Source organism: Puma concolor, chromosome F2 (genome assembly GCF_028749965.1).
Source record: "Puma concolor isolate L17-30 chromosome F2, mPumCon1.1.hap2, whole genome shotgun sequence".
Lineage (NCBI taxonomy): Eukaryota > Metazoa > Chordata > Mammalia > Carnivora > Felidae > Puma > Puma concolor.
Genome location: NC_141684.1, coordinates 72829472 through 72846110, shown reverse-complemented (window position 1 = coordinate 72846110; position 16639 = coordinate 72829472).

The window sequence follows — 16639 nt, the reverse complement described above, 5'->3', positions numbered from 1 at the left end:
CAGTGCCACAGTGCGAGGCACGGCATGGCAGGATGGGGCTCAGATTTCCAGGGACCCTCTTCTCCATAAGTCCTGTCGGGTCCACTATAAAATGGGAAGACTGTACCTGCCTTTAGGCCAAAAGACAGGGATGAATGTGAACCCCCCAGGCCAGGGACTCCGCCAAGGGACATAAAGAAGAGAAATCAAGGGGGGAGCAAGGCAGGAGGGAGTGCAGATGGCAGATGGCCACCTCCTGAAGGGTTGGATGCTGGATGAGTCCGCTGTGGTTTAATTGGTATGACTATTCAGTTGAATTCATAATTGAAAAAAGAAAAGAAATTCCAGATGCAGATGGCTTTAATGGTGAATTCTACTAAATTTAAGTAAGAAATAATAACAATTCCATGAAAACTCTTCCCAAATATGGATCAGGAGAGAATGCTCCCCACTCTTTTCACAAGGTCAGCATTAACTAGATAGCAAAACCAAACAGAATATAAGTGTGGTCAGGAAGGACTACATTCTCCTTCATAGATTTAATCTCAAAAAAAGTTACAAAATTTTAGCAAATCAAATCAAAAAGTCAATTAAAAAAAACAATAATACACCATGATTAAGTGCGCTTCAACCCAGAAAAGGATATTTGATTCAACATTAGAAAACCAATCAATGTAACCCACAAGAGTAGTAGACTGAAAGACAAATTTTTTTCAGCATCTCAATAGATATAGAAAATATGCTGGCAAGTTTAATAAACATGTACAGTAAAGCCTCAAAACGGACTAAGAATGAAAGGGAATTTCTTCAACCTCATGAAAAGCGTCTATAAAAAATTGATTGCTAACATCATAATTAGTGGTAAAAGGCTGAGGGTTTTCTCCTAGATTCACAAATAAAGCAAATGTCTGCTCTCACCACTTCTGTTTTATATTATACCAGGGGTTCTACCCACCACATAAAAAGAAATACAAGACAAAATATTGAAAGGGAATAAGTAAAATTGTATTTGCAATCCACATGGCCATGAGTAGAAAATTTTTAGGAATTTACCAAAAAACCTAGTATCTTAACTGAGTTTATGAAGTTTCCAAGGCACAAGATCAAAATACAATAATCAATTATACTTTCATGTACTAGCACAAATAGCTGAAAATTGAAATAAAATACTGATATCATTTATAACAGCAGAAAAAATAAAAACACGAAATATGTAGAAAGAAAGAAACATTTAAGAAACATTGCAACATCTGTACATCGAAATCTATAAAAGAGTGAAGAGAAAGAACATTTAAACAAATACCTTATTTATTAATCAGAAGAGTCAACATTGTCAGGATGTCAAATTTCCTCATATTAACCTATGGATTCCATACGATACCAGTCAAAATCCCAACAGACCTTTTTTTGGGGGGAAAAAGCTGAGTTTTAAATTTATATGAAATGGAAAAGACCTAGAATACCCACAATAATCTCGTAAAACAATAAAGCTGAAGGACTTATATTATCTGCATTTAAGACATACTATCACACTATAGACATCAAAATAGTGCAGGATTAATTATGAAGTGAATACATCATGGGAATAAAAGGTATGGCATAGGGAACATAAGCTACACTCACATAAGAAGAAACAAATTTAGGGGCACGTGGGTGGCTCAGTCGGTTGAGCGTCTGACTTCGGCTCAGGTCATAATCTCACGGTTTGTGAGTTCAAGCCCCACGTCAGGCTCTGTGCTCAGAGCCTGGAGCCTGCTTCGGATTCTGTGTCTCCCTCTCTCTCTGTCCCTCCCCTGCTCACTCTGTCTCTCTCTCTCAAAACTAAATGAACATTTAACACATTTTTTAAAAAGAAAAAAATATTTTCAACAGTGCAGGACTGGCGTAAGGATGTCTGTATGAATCAATAGAACAGAATGGAGTCCAGAAATATAGATTGTCACTCTTGAAAAAATTATCAGGATGAATCAAAGGGGGAAAGGACAATCTTCTCAATGACGGAACCTGAAGAAATTAAATATTTTTATAGGAAAATAATAAATCTTAGCTTTTACCTCACATCAGATATAAGAATTCATTCAACATGCGTCATAGACTAAAATGTGAAACCAACAGCTATAGATGTTTTATAAGTAAAATAGGAGAAAATTATAAGACCATGTATTTGGCTAAGGTTTTTCAGATAAGACAGTGAAAAACACAAACCATAGATATTATTAATATTTTAATAAATTGGGCTGTATCAAAATTAAAACTTGAATGTATCAAAATCTTTAAGACATTATACAGAAAATTAAAAAGCAAGCCACAGATTGGGAAAATAGGGTTTTAAGTTTTGTATCCAGAATGTAAAATTAGCTCTTCAATCCACTTAAAAGAAGATATGCAAATGACCAAAAAGCACATAAAAAATTTCATTATCATTAATCATCAGGGAAATGTAAATTAAAAATAAAATGAGACACAAAAAAAATAGAACATTTAAAAATAACACATCATGGCATGAGTTGGATTACCCCAGGTAAGCAAGGATGGTTTATTATTAGAAATTGCTCAAAAATAACAGGAAAACCTCAGTAGATGAAGAAAATAAGCAGTTGTTAGTTGCTGTATACAATAAAAATAAGATATGAATGACTAGGAAACTGGGGGTGGAGGGAAGAATTCTTTAACTTAGTAAAGGCGAGCTGCAAAAAATGTTATCAAACATGCTTAAACTAAAAAACAAAAATAATGGCCTTGAGACTCTATTTCCTTTAAGGCAAGGAGCCAGATGAGTTTGATGACTACTTTTCATACAAGGAGGTAGTTGAGCTTTCTCATAGTTGATAAGACAGGGAGCTACTTGAGGATGTTCACTATTTTTGCTTTTGTGCAGCATAGTAACATTTAGGTCCTTGCCCATGCAATTGGGAAAGAAAATTGATGAGGCATGAGAGAAAAACCAAAACAAAATTCATATTTTGAAAGATATTTGAGCAACTTCAGAGAAACTCCGGCAGAGCAGACAAGATAATACAATTTGTAAAGCCTACAGTCTGATAAAAATCCTCTTTTGTCAGGAGGACTGGGGGAAGCAGTATTCGGGAAAGAAATTCCAGAGGAAGATGGAATGCTGTTACGCAAGAGGGAGAGAGAGAACTCATCTTGTGTTGGGCTTGGGTTCCCTCTGAAGGATTCTGAAGAGAGTCCGAGGGAAGCAAAGATCAATTCTGGATTGGCTGCTGTTTTTAAGGAGGAATTCAAAGATGCAGGGATTAACTAGAGATTGGATGCTGTCTTCAGGTACAGGTGGCAATTGGGTATCTCCTGTAATTAATGAAACAAGTAAAGCAGATCTGGGGCATCATGGGAGAGAACAGTAATCACTCAAAGTGGATTCTTTGTGGCATTTTACAACTGCAGCATGACCTTGGGAGATACAGTGTTGTTAACAACTTTGTTGTTGACTTTATCTGTGTCTGTCCTCCCATCCTGATTAATGGCGGGGCTGCTTCTTGCTTTTTCATTTAAAGTCGATTTTCACTCTCCACTCCTGGACAGTTTTTGTCTCTCTCACAACTCAGGGAGACCTTAACAAGGTGGGCCAGGTAGACCATATTACAAATCCAGTTGTCTTCTCAATTCCATCAAACACAAGGAGAAATATAATTTCAGAAGTAAAATCTAAGTTGAATATCGAGAAAAATGGAGAATATACAAAAAATGTCAGAATTCCATTTAATGACAAAGACGATCATGTAAATAAATTATATTAAAAATATCTTATTCTTGATTGGGATAATTCAATATTGCAAAGATACCAATTCTCATTGCACCCCCTACAAAATTAATCCTCAAATTCAAGTCAATTCACGCAGGTTGGCGGGGGGCGGGGGGGGGAGCTTAATTCTATTTAAAATTCAAATGCCAAAGTATCTACAAGTATCTAAGGTAATCTTTTTAAAAGTACATATAAAAGTGAGTTGAAGACAAGCACCCTACTATGGTATAAAACCTATGACAAAATCATGGCAATGAAATAATGTGGTATAGGAAGGCTTCTTCAAGCCAATGGTCATGAAACAGCAGAAATAATCCAGATACACACTTATCTATTCAGAGAAACTTGGTAGATGAAAGAAATGGCATTACAAGTCACTGGGAAAAGCAACGGATATTTCATAATTGTTGCAGGGGAAAATGACTCACTGCATAGAGAAAAGTCAAAATGGATTCCTACCTCATAGCATATGCAAATAAAAGTCCCCTGGCAATCAGATACCTAGACATTAACCATAAGACTATTAAGTTAACAGAAGAAATGTAGAATTTCCTTGTCTTCTCAAAATAAGGAAGAATTTACTTTTCAATTATGGCAAAAGGTGAACATTTGAGTCCATCAAAATTAAGGATTGTTCTTCATAAACCATAAAGTAAACAGATGACAGAAGTTATTTATTTCATTGAAAATCTTTTTTTATATTATAAATTAATTTACTAATATAAATATACCACTATTGCCTACCAAATATTGATGATAATTTAAATAATGTAAAATAATAAAGAATCTGCAATAAAAAATAGTGAATTATTTCACTAATTGTGAAATGTCTATGATATATTTGCATATTCCAAAATATCTGAAGATTTTTCTCCATGAATGGGGAGGTGCTTATTATTCATAGGTCACACAAATCATTTTGTATTTGGCAATCTGTTGAAAATAAAAGATAGACATCTATCCAAAATCATGAGACCAACAAAAAGTCATAGAAAATTGAAGAGTGTAATTAGAAATACCAAAATATGAAATCCCTTGCTGCTATGAAATTAAACTGATAAACTGAAAGAAGTAATAAATACTCTAGATGGTATTAATCAAGAATTCCTAGCATTATACTGCTACTCCGACCAATATCACTTCTATAATTGACAAACTCCTATAGTTGTATTTTCTATTTTCTTCATCTTTAGAAGCTATTGACCCCATTATTATTGAAGAATACTAAGAAGCAATGAAGTATAGAAATCATAATCTGGATATTGATAGAGAAGTATGAAAGCCTGCCTTAGGTCAGCCTTGTAGGGAAGAAATGGCTTTTCATTAATTTCTGTCTCATAAGAGACAATTATTATAATTATTTTATAGAAGAAAAAAGCAAATCAAATGTTTAAACATTTTGCAACTCTCAGTCTCATTGAGAAGGATGCTTTCATCTTTTGTCATGCTGTTCTTAGCTTAAAGCATCCTGTCTCAACAGAAATGCTTGACAGCTGATATTTTCTTCTTTTACTTCTACTTACACTGCTAATTGCATATTTACAGTCTTTCAATCGAGAGGAAAAGAGAAACAGATTAGAAAAATTTTCTATCTGTCAACAGAACTAGGTACTATAACGAAACATCTACTCCTTAAATATAGAGAGTTTCATGGAATCAATAATAAGTGTGATAAAGGGCACAAAGGTATTATTAATTCTGAAGGAATGCAGGACTGTAAAAACAATAAGTCATTTTGACAGTGGCTATGAAGACTATTACCAATGTTATGTTTACTTGACTACCTCAATTTATAAAACAAGATCTACAAAAAAAAAAAAATCTACAGTTTAATCAATTGAGACGTGCTATTATAAACAACGGCTAATGGACTGAAGCTTTGCTTCTCTTAATGATTGAATGGTGATTGCATTTTTAAAAATTAGGGTAATTACTAGTGTGGGCAGTTTTGTGCATTTTTACCGGAAGCTACATCAATGAAATAAAACTGTAGAACAGATTTAATGAGAACATAAATGTTTCTTTTTTTTTTTTTTTTCAAGTTAAATTAAGCTACAGATACAAGTCTCCTTAAATACAGTATGATTATCTTTTCAGGGAGAATTCACAAAGGTATTTGTTTATCATGCAAATTAAGAAACAATAGTGGATTTGAATCTCCAACCATAATCACTGCTTAAATTTCTCTGTATATCTCATGAAAATTCAATTCAGAATCCTAGAAAAAATACTTTTTTACCTTTGATTTGATTTCACTTAGTTAAAATAAAAGTAGGTGAAGGATTTGATCATCTAAATAATATAAGAGATTAGATGATAAATAGGGCTGTAGCTTAGGGAGAAATCCTGCTTTTAAATTTTTTATTTGGTTTTAACTAACTCTTTTGGAAAGCAGGCTTCAGTGGTATTATTAAATGTTTAAATATATAAATTATTCCTTGCATTCATCTTATAAGTGTATGATTAAGTCATTCTCTTATATGGACCTTTGTAAGCAGTAAAGGGCAAGGACTGCACTGAAAAATATATATTTGACTTATGGTCTTATAAATTGACTTATGAAATATTTCATGACATTTTATATGCATGCATTCAGTTGAAGATGTGTGTGGGCTCGTGTGTATAAGAAGTTTGTATATGTGAGCATGTGTCTGAATGGGTGTGTGTATATATGAATTCATGTGAAAATGTTTGAGAGTGTATGTTTTGTATGTATGTGTCTATGTCTGTACAGTAAGTAAGTGTGCGTGCATACATAAGTCACACCCAAATTTAGAATAATGGCAACTGTAGCAGAGCAGAGTAATAATTAAGAAAGGGTGAATGCATCTTTTGATGATTTTTGCAGATGTGACCTTAACAGGTATTTGTTTCTTCCTATTCTAAGGTAACATCAATATCCAATAATAAAAGGAAAGGAAAGAGGCACAAGGAAATTTGGGAGGTGGTGTATATTACCTTGATAGTGGTGATGTTTTAACAGGTATATGCATATGTCCAAACATATTAAATTGTACACACTAAATGTGTGCAGTTTTTGTACATTGATTATACCTCAGTAAAGCTGTTGAAATAAAAAGCAATCAAAAAATTGAGAAGGAGGTGGGTAGTATTCTGGAAAGAGAGTAAAAGTGGTGAAAGCATAGTTTTTTGGTATATACGTGTACACACCACAAACACACACATACGCATACACACACACCACATACACAAAACATTTTAAACTAAATTAATTGACCAGGAATCCCCAAAAATCCAAACTATAAAATACTGGAGACAAAATATCAGCAGTCACAGATCTGCTTGGTATAGCTTCTGTGCAGAAGAAAGAAAGTGACAATGATCTGAGAACAAGAGAACTCTGAAGAAACAAAAAGTATTCACTGGAACATGCAACAGGCCCTTTGAGAACAGCCGAAATTGGAAGGAGTTTTGCCTATTGGATAAGTGTAAGACGCCTGCACTGAGAGCTAAAGGGACTCAAATAGCCAAGCCTACATGAACTCTGGAAATAGACCAGCAATGCTCTTTTGTAGGTCAAAGGCACAAACAGAGGAGATATGGCTGGGAGTGGAGCCAAAACTGAACAAGATGGAGGAAAGCAGAGATAAAATTAAAAGTCCAGATGTAAGTAGGGAAAGGAGACAACAGCTAGGAAATGCCAGAAATCAAGCAGCCATATTTTTTCTAACATCATACTAAAAGATAAACCAGAGAACTTTGCAAAGCCAAAAAAGTGAACTAGAGAACAGACAAATATTCCATGTGGAAGAATTCCAAATATTTTGAGTATATACACCACCCTCAGAGAATGAAGCATAACTCCCAAAACCCTAACTGTGGGCTGAGTGTAGCAACTTCCTTCTAACAAGTGTAAAGAACAGAATAAAGTATCTTTACAGTAGAGAAATTGGATAAGCACTATCTCAGCCAGATGATTAAGGTCAACATCTTCAATATAAGTCATGATGATACATTCACCCTTAGTATGATGTGACAACAATGGTGCCTTACCTCAACAATCTTCCTTTCAAAACCCAGTCTAAACATGAGAAAAACACAAGACAAATTTCAATTGATAGGCATTGTACAAAATGCCAGGCTAGTACCCCTCAAAACTATCAAGGTCATCAAACACAAAGTGAGAGACACTATCAACAGCAAAAAGAAACCTAATGTCATCTGATAACTAAATGTAATGTGGTGTCATGGGTGGGATCCTAGAACAGTAAAGTTGCATTAGGCAAAAAATAAAAGAGATTTGGATAAGGTATAGACTTCAGTTAATAATAATGTACAAATATTGTTTTACCAGTTATTATAAATATATCATACTAATGTAAAATACTAATATAGGAAAAACTAGTGGAGAGTACATGAGAACTCTCTGCATTCTCTTCATGAATTTTCTGCAAATGTAAATACAAAACATATATCTTTTTAAAAAGTTATCTGAACCAAGACTCCCTTGAAAATATCATGAAAAACAAATTTAAATATCAGTGAGTCTGAGCTATAAAACATACGCTAACAAATTTGAAAGAATAGAAATCATATGTTGTCTGCTCTCAGACTGCAAGAGAATTAAACTAGAAATCAATAACAGACACATAGCTGGAAAATCCCCAAATACGTGGAGGTCATACAACACACTTCCAACACATAAGTCAAAGAGAAATTTAAAAATATTTTAAATTACTTAATTTTTTTATATTTATATATATAAATTTATATATTTTAAATTATTTAATTTATTTAATTAAAATAAAATATCTTTAACTAAATGAAAATGAAAACACAACTTATCAAAATTTGTGGGATATAGTGAAAGGAGTGCTTAGAAGCAAATTTTGAACATTGCGTGTACATATTAGAAAAGAAGAAAGTTCTAAAATCAATCATCTAAGCTTAACTTTTAGGAAACTAGAAAAAGGAACAGGTTAAATACAATGTAAGCAGAGGAGAAAAAATAAAAAGAATTAGAATAAAAATTAATAAAACTGAAAATAGAAAATAGATGATCTTAAAAGCTGGGTTTTTTTAAGGATCAATAAAATCAATAAGCCTTTAGCCAGGTTACCTAAGACAAAAAGAAAAAGAACACAAATTACCAACATCAGAAATGAAAGAGGGAACATCACTACAGATACAGAATTAAAATTAAATTAAAATTATTAAAAAGAAATAATAAAGAATACTATGAACAATTCTATGGCCACATATTTGATGATCTAGATGAAATGGAACAATTTCTTGAAAGACACAATCTGCCAAACTCACACAAGAAGAAATAGATGATCTAAATAGATATATATCTATTAAAGAAATTGGATCAATAATCATTAACCTTCCAAAACAAAAAGCACCAGAACCAGATGAGTTCACTGGTGAATTCTACCAAACATATAAGAAATTATACTAATTCTCTATTCTCCTTCAGAAGATTGAAATAAAAGGAATGCTTCCTAACTCATTTTATGAGGCTAACATTACCTTAATAATAAAACCAAACAAAGACATTCAAGAAAACCACCTATATTTTCCATGAACATAAATGCAAATATCTTCAATAAAGTGTTAGCAAATTGAATCCAACAATGCATAAAAAGAAATACACACTATAACCAAGTGGAATGCATTCCAGGTGTACAAGCCTGATTCAACATTTGAAAATTAATTGATGTAGCAATTACATCAACAACAAGCAAAAGAAGAAAAATTATATGATCATATCATAGGTACAGGAAAAAATTTTGACAAAATTCTATACTCATGATAATAACTCAGTAAATTAGCAATAGAGGAGAACTTCCACAACTTACCAGATGATGTCTAAAAAAAATCCCATAGGTAATATCACCCCTAATGGTGAGAAACTCAAAATATTCCCAATGAGATCAGGAACAAGGTAAGAATGTTCTTTTCATCATTGCTTTTCTACATCATACTGGAAGTCTAATCCAGTAAGACAAAAAGAGGAAATAAAAGATCTGAAGGCTGGGAAGGAAGAATAAAACTGTCTTTGTTTTCAGATGATTCAATCATCTATGTAGAAAACCTAAGACTCAACAACACCAACAACAAACAACAACACCTCCTGAATATAATAGGCAATTATAGGAATGGTGCAAGATATAAGCTTAGAATGCAAGAATTGATTGATTTCTTATGTACCAACAATGAAAAAGTGAATTTTGAAATTAAAAACATAATACTATTTATATTAATGCTCCCCAAGATGAAATACTTAACTAACAAAATATGCACATGATCTGTGTGAGGAAAACTATGAAACTCTGATGAAAGAAATCAAAGAGCTAGATAAATGGAGAGATATCCCATGTTCATGGACAGGAAGACTCAATATTGTCAAGATGTCAGTTCTTCCCAACTTAATCTATAGATTCATTCCATCCCAGTCAAAATCCCAGCAAGTTACTTTCTGGATATTGGTGAAATAACTCTAAAGTTTATACAGGAGAGCAAAAGACAAAGAATAGCCGACATAATATTGAAAGAGAACAAAGGAATGATACTACCCAACTTCAGTATTTGCTATAAAGCTACAGTAATCAAGATGGTATGGTGAAATCAAGGTGATATTGGTGAAAGAGGAAACAAATAGATCAATAGAACAGAATAGCGGACCTAGAAATAAACCTTTGACAATTAATATAGCCAATTAATCTTTGACAAAGAAGCAAAAGCAATACAATAGAGCAACAGATGGTACGGGAACAACTGGATTTTCACATGCCAAAAAAAAAAATCTGTACACAGAGTTTACATCTATCACAAAAACTAACTTTGGATCACTAAGTAGATCACAAACCTAAATGTAAAGTGCAAAACTATACAACTTCCAGAAGGTAACAGGAGAAAATCTAGATGACCTTGTTTTTGATGATGACTTTTAAGATACAATACCAAGGGCACCATCTATGAAAGTAATAAAATAAACTGGACTTCATTAAAATGAACGTTTTCTGCTCTACAAAAGACACTGTGAAGAAAATGAAAAGACAAGCCACAGACTAGGAGAAAATATTTTCAAAATATATCTGATGAAGAGCTGTTGTCCAAAATATTCAAAGAACTCTTAAAACTCAGCAAGAATAAAACAAACAACCCAATTTTATACACGGCCAAGGGCTTTAGCAGACACATTACCAAAGAAGATACACAGATGGAAAATAAACATGTGGAAAGATGGTCAACATCATGTTGTAAGAGAAATGCAAATTAAAACAACAATGATGTACCAGAACACATCTATTGGAATGCCCCAAATCCAGAGCAGTGACAACACCAAATGCTGGTGAGAATGTGAAGCAACAGGAACCCCCATCGGTTACCGGTGGGAATGCAAGTAGGGTAGCACTTTGGAAGACAGTATGGCTATTTCTTACAGACCAAGCACATTCTTATAATATGTTTTAGCAACTATGCTCCTTGGTATTTGCCCAAAGGAATTGAAAATTAAATTCACACAAAACCCCACACATGGATGTTTATACAACCCTATTCATAATTGCCAAAACTTTGAAAGCAAGAAACCATTCAGTGGGTAACTAGATAAATAAACTCAGGGACACCCAGACAGTGGAATATTATTCAGCACTAAAAAGAAGGGAGCTATCAAGCCACATAAAGACATGGAGGAAATTTAAATGCATACTACTAAGTGAAGGAAGCTATTCTGGAAAGCCTACATACTGTATGAAAAGGCAAAACTATGGAGACAATAAAAGGATTAGTAGTTGGGGCACCTGGGTGGCTCAGTCAGTTGAAGGTCCGACTCGATTTCAGGTCATGATCCCAGGATCATGGGATAGAACCCTGCATCAGGCTCCACACCAAATGTGGAGTCTACTTGGGATCTCTCTCTCTTTTCCTCTATCCCTCACCCAAGCTCATACACTCTCTCTCTCTTTGTTTGTCTCTCTGTCTGTTTATCTGTCTGTCTAAAATTTAAAAAAAGTAAAAGGATCCTTGGTGACCAGGAGTTAGGGGAAGGAGAGATGAATAGGCAGTTCACAGAGGATTTTTAAGGCAGTGAAACTAATCTGGATACTATAATGGTGGATACACATCATTGTATGTTTGTCCAAACTCATAGAATGTACAACTTCAATGTAAACTATTAACTTTGAGTGAAAATGATGTGTCAATGTAGGTCCATCAGTTGTATTGATGGACCACTCCAGTAAGAGATGTTAAAATGGGAGAGGTTAGACATGTGTGGGAGTGGAGAGTGTGTGAGAATGTCTGTATCTTTTGCTCAGTTTTGCTATAAATCTAAAATTGGTGTAAAAAATAAAAATCTATTAAAGATATCAATGAATTTGAGGTCAAATTCCACACAAGTTAACATTAGAGAAAGAAAATAAGGAACAGAAATACACACCTACATGTATTCCCAAAAAAATAGGCTAAAAAATAAAAATAAACAAGATAGCCTCATATTTATAAAGGAGTTAAAGACTATAAGAAAAGTATACATGACATGAAACAAAACACGAAGCAGAATTAGAAATTAGGTAAGAGTGATGCCTGGGGGGCTCAGTCAGTTAAGTGTCCGACTTCAGCTCAGGTCATGATCTCACAGTTCATGAGTTCAAGCCCCATGTGGGGCTCTGTGCTGACAGCTCAGAGCCTGGAGCCTGCTTTGGATTCTGTGTCTCCCTCTCTCTCTGCCCCTCCCTTGCTCACACTCTTTCTCCCAAAAATAAATAAACATAATTAAAAAAGAAAAAGAAAAAGAAAAGAAATTAGGTGAGAAAAACTTAAAAAGAACTCAAAATGTAACAAAAAATATCACTTCAAAAATTAACATTAAACTAAAAGGAACACAAGGGAAATAAACACAGGGCTGAAAAGAAAAAAAATTAAATAAAAAAATAAAGCCATATAAAACTGTGTAAGAGGGGAAAAAACTGTTTCTCTTCTAACCCCCTGGATTCTCTGGCTTCGATACTGTAAATTAGACTGACAAAAGACAGATTAACAGGAGAAAAGCAGACATGTATTAACATCTGCATTGTTCACAAGGGAAAACCCATTGATGAGTAACTCAAAAGAGTGGTTAGAACTTGGGGCTTATTCAGCATCTGAACAAAGAATAATAATTTTATAGAGATTGACAAAATAAAGGAAAAGGATTTTAGGCTTCCAAAGGCAGCAAACTGTGAGAAGATAAATATATAGGGGAAACCAATGGAGGAAGGTTGGCCCACCTTGGTGCCAACTTTCCATTTTCTTTGTGGCCATAAAACTTCCCCAGGAGAAGAGATTTATGATGGTCTTAATTTCTCAAAACTTTCTGGTTTAGTCCAATAAGGAATGCTCTGGGAAAGTTTTTTTTTCTACATGTGTTGATTTTCATTTGCCTCCAGCTCAAAACAATCATTATGCCAAAGTGGTATATTCTGGAGTGGTATATTCTGGTCCCCTATAAGACATAAAAGGATTATAGAGGAAGTGACAGATATTGAAAATAGGCCATAAAAGAAAACCTAAGCTATCAATAATAGAAAACACTGGGGGAAAAAAACCAATAAATATTGTAACTCAAAAGTTAACCAAACTTTCCTGAAATTAAAAGAAAAAATGAAACTACATAATAAAAAAACACAGCCCTTTCATGACAATATTGAGTCAGCATGAGGAATACCAAGGCAGTTTCCAGGAAATTGCTGGATTTTAAAAACAAAGACAGAAACAAAACCTTTGGGCAGCTAAGCAGAAAGTGCAAAGTGCTAATTAAGAAAATTATGTTATCATCATCTTGTTCAATAGTAATACTTTCCATCTGAATAAAATGAAATAAAATGTTTAAAATACTCAATGAAAGAAAATATGAGCCAAGGATTTTAAGAAAACCCTCAAATTTTTAACTCTCAACCCAGAAAAATTGAACTGTTAACATCATGAAGGAACTCAGATAATATTGCCCCTATGATCGCTCTTTTTTTTTTTAATGTTTATTCATTTATTTGAAAGAGAGCATGCATGCAGGAGAGAGGCAGAGAGAGAGAGAGAGGGAGAGAGAGGGAGAGAGAATCCCAAGCAGGCTCCATGTTCAGCATAAAGCCCTACTTGGGGCTCAAAATCATGACCTTGAGATCATGACCTGAGCCAAAATCAGAAGTTGGAAGCTTAACCAACTGAGCCACCCAGGCAATGCACACCTATGATCGCTTCTTTTTTAAAAAACATATCTTTATTAAAGACTTATTTATACACCATAACATTCACCTATTTTAAGTGTATGATTCAATGACTTTTAGTATATTTATAGAGCTGTGCAAATATCACCCCAATCCAATTCTAGAACATTCCCTTCACTCCCCAGAATCCTTTGCACTCATTTGTAGTTAGTTCTCTTTCCCACCCCAGCCGCAGGAAATTACTAACTTACTTTCTTCTTCCATATATTTGACTTTTTGGTATATTTTGTATATTTTTAAAGAATATTTTTTATTGAGAGTTTTTTTAACTTTATTTAAATCCAAGTTAGTTAACATATAGTGTACTCATGATTTTAAGAGTAGAATTTAGTGATTCATTACTTACATATGATATCCAGTGCTCATCCCAACAAGTGTCCTCCTTGATGCCCATCATCCATTTAGCCCATCCCCCCACCCAACACCCTTGCAGCAACCCTCAGCGTGTTCTCTGTATTCAAGAATCTCTTATAGCTGCTGGGAGAACTGGACAGCAACATGCAGAAGAATGAAACTGAACCACTCTCTGACACCATACACATGCATGAAAGACTTAAATGTGAGACAGGAAACCATCAAAACCTTAGTGGAGAAAGCAGACAACAACCTCTTTGACCTCAGCTGCAACAATTTAGTGCTTGACATGTCTCCAAAGGCAAAGGAATTAAAAGCAAAAATGAACTATTGGGACCTCATCATGATAAAAAGTTTCTGCACTACAAAGCAATCAACAAAACTAAAAGGCAATCAATGGACTGGGAAAAGATATTTGCAAATAACGTATCGGATAAAAGGTTACTATCCAAAATCTATAAAGAACTTACCAAACTCATTACCCAAAAAACAAATAATCCAGTGAAGAAATAGCAGAAGACATGAACGGACCCTTTTCCAAAGAAGACATCCAGATGACCAACAGACACATGTAAAGATGCTCAACATCACTCATAATCAGGGAAATACATATCAAAACCACAATAATATACACCTCACACCAGTCAGAATGGCTAAAATTAACAACTCAGGAACCAACAGATGCTGACAAGGATGTGGAGAAATGGGAATCCCCTTGCACTGTTGGTGGGAAGGCAAACTGGTACAGACACTCTGGAAAACAGTGTGGAGGTTCCTCAAAAAATTAAAAATAGAACAACCTTACAAGTACCAGCAATAGCACTGCTAGTACTGGATACAGGAGTGCTGATTCACAGGGGCACATGTACCCCAATGTTTATAGCAGCACTCTCAACAATAGCCAAACTATGGAAAGAGCCTAAATGTCCATCAACTGATGAATGGATAAAGAAGATGTGGTTTATAAATACAATGGAATACTACTTGGCATTGAGAAAGAATGAAATCTTGCCATTTGCAGCAATGTGGATGGAACAGGAGGGTATTATGTTAAATGAAATAAGTCAGTCAGAGAAAGACAGATATCATATGTTAACTTGAGAAACTTAACAGAAGACCATGGGGTAAGGGAAGGGGGAAAAATAGTTACATACAGAGAGGGAGGGAGGCAAACCATAAGAGACTCCTAACTACAGAGGACAAACTGAGGGTTGATGGGGGTGGGGGCGGAGCATAGGGGAAAGTGGGTGATGGGCATTGAGGAGGGCACTTGTTAGGATGAGCCCTGGGTGCTGTAAGTAAGTGATAAATCACGGGAATCTACTCCCAAAACCAAGAGCACACTGTATACACTGTATTTTAACCAACTTGACAATAAATTATTTTTAAAAGAAAGAGTCTCTTATAATTTGCCTCCCTCTCTGTTTTAAACTTATGTTTCCTTCCCTTTCCCTATGTTTATCTGTTTTGTTTCTTAAATTCCACATATGGGTAAAATCACATGATATTTATCTTTCTCTAATTTCGCTTAGCATAATACATTCTAGTTCCATCCACACTATTGCCAATGGAAAGATTTCATTATTTTTGGTCATCAAGTAGCATTCCATTATTCCATTATGTATAATTTATACCACATCTTCTTTACCCTATGATCTCTTCTTAAAGAATCAACTACAGAAAAGCCTTTAGAAACCAAAATCACTAAAGACACATTGACATAGGATTAATGGTATTAAATATATAGTTGCTGGTAGATTTCAGGATAAATGATGTTTTAAAAGACTGTAGTGTGTAATGGCTCTATGATCTCAAAAATTATATATAGTATAAACATAAAAATGAGAGAAAGATGGGGAGATCTGTTTTCAGACCATTTTTACGTACCATTACTATTGCTATTCTATGTGTCGTGATTTAATGTGGTATAAAATATGAGCAATTATCGTAACCTGTGTCCTTAAGGACCAGAATTTTTGGTATACACAAAAGGTAGAAAATAACGTAGTAGAGGATGTTAAATAAAAACTAGTGAGTCCTGACTGTGAATTACAAATAGCAAGATGAGTAAATGCATGCCCTAACCCTGATCACTGAAAATGCTTAAAAATAGTGACCAACTTCCTCAACCTAATAGCAATGAGCATCTCTACATCAAATTTTGGAAACTATCAAAATGTCAGAGACTGCTAGGGTATGTCAAAAAAACAAAACAGAACAAAACTTAGAACCCGACATCAGGAAACTAAATTTGCTCAAAAATAGGAGGAAAAATTTGAGTCTTCTCAAGAACCATAACTCGAATGGATTAAAA